The 1,866-nt window shown below is 35.6% G+C and overlaps 1 protein-coding gene across 3 annotated transcripts in view; it reads left to right on the forward strand.

Moving 5' to 3' along the window:
• Positions 1–1,866, forward strand: part of LOC117173304 (GDNF-inducible zinc finger protein 1-like) — a 26,978-nt gene that overhangs the window by 3,765 nt on the left and 21,347 nt on the right. The gene's annotated exons all lie outside the window — the stretch shown is intronic.

Here is a 1,866-nt window from a genome sequence, read left to right on the forward strand (position 1 = left end):
ATGCTCCGGTTATGGTTTTACCTTTTTCAAGATAGTCCACGAATATTATGCCATGTGCAGCCCAAAATACGGAGGCCATAACCTTTCCGACCCATTGTTGCGGTTTTTGACGCTTCGGAGCACTTTGGCCCGGTGGAACCCACTGTTTTGCCTGTTGCGGTGACTCAGGAGTGTAGTAGTGGATCCAGGTTTCATCCATGGTTATGAGTCGGCGCAAAAACTCGGTCGGCTTACGCGAAAATAATGCCAAATTCTGCTGGGAAGTTGTCACACGAATTCGTTTTTGGTCTACTGTGAGCAAACGCGGCACCCATCGCGCGCAGAGCTTCTTCATGCCAAAAACTGAATGCAGGATATTGCCCACATGTTCCAATGATATGCCTACAGCATTAGCTACCTCTCTCAATTTCACTTTGGGATCATTCAACATCATATCATGGATTTTTTCGACATTTTCTGGTGTAGTGACCTCTTTTGGGTGCCCAGATCGTTCAGCATCAACTGTGCTCGTACGGCCACAACGAAACTCGGTAAACCACTTATGAATCGTTCCAATCGACGGTGCAGAGTACGGGTAATACTTATCCAGCTTGGCCTTGGTCTCGGATATCGTTTTCTTGCGAAGATGATAGTGTTTGATAAAAACTCGAAACTCAGATTTTTCCATATTAAAAAAAAACTCGGAGGTTAGTCGCTTCTCAGTGCTGTAACTTGTAAATGCGTAAACATAAATGGCTGAAGTTTTAACAGGCGTCATTTGAAGGATCAAGCTCGACGGAAATGGTTCATATTAGTGAATACTAATGCCATCTCTTAGAGTTTTCAGGTACTTATCAGACTGCCTATTACAGTGAAAAAAACACATTTTTGTGAAATAGGTTTTTAAAAGAAATACACTTATTTCATTATTTCATGTGAGTTTCAATTGATTTTAAGCTTACATAAACTTTAATTAATGTATGTACCGACAAATTTTATCGATATTATACCTAGAATACGAATAATAGACGACTGGAATTTAAATACGAATACTAACCTAACTTTAAGAGCAGACTTTTAGCTAATAAATATTTAATGCATAATTTAATAAAAATTCACTTTTAATACTTATCAAATAAATTCTTTAAACTCCGCAAAAAAATGGTTAAAACACTTTTATGCACAAATTAAAATACATCTTTAAAATCGTGCCTATTCTTTCTAGTACAAATTTAGCATTCCAAGAAATGAGAAAGCTTTTTTATTAAAATATTGGTACATTTATAGACGTTTCATATGTTTAGTGTGTTTTTATCGAACAATTTGTAGGTTTTGTTATTCGATTCGTCAATGTACCAAAATTCTCAAATGTACGGCAGAAAGTAAATTAAAACGGAATTATAAGATTATTAATATTTAGTATCAGACTTACTATCGGCGAGAAAATTCGAGTCCTCTGGCTTTGACGTTGAATATGTATGTGAAAAAAAAATGGTAGGCTAATGAAAGAGGTATCATTTTAAAGGTGCAAATGTTGTACGTTAATGAGCCGGAAAGTAAAATTTCAAAAAATTATTTGTAGCTTACAGATCTGAAAATACGATGAAAAGTGAGGAAATTTGCTAGCTTTTAAAAACAGTGAATAAATATGCGAGCGCATTATCTTCAGTTATAATGAAGATAATGAAGTGATTTAAATTGTATGTAGTTAGTTGAACTATCTGTAATAATTTACAATTTGAAAGAAGTATGTGCTTCTTGTTGTTTTCGTACAAATTGTGATATTTAAGGTCAGTTTTTTATATAGGAAAGCAAGTGCGAGAGCCCAGCGTAGTGCCGTTTTTTTAGGGGATCGGCCTCGGTTTTCATCAACACAGGGAAAGAGTT

The sequence above is a fragment of the Belonocnema kinseyi genome, chromosome 5 (genome assembly GCF_010883055.1).
Source record: "Belonocnema kinseyi isolate 2016_QV_RU_SX_M_011 chromosome 5, B_treatae_v1, whole genome shotgun sequence".
Lineage (NCBI taxonomy): Eukaryota > Metazoa > Arthropoda > Insecta > Hymenoptera > Cynipidae > Belonocnema > Belonocnema kinseyi.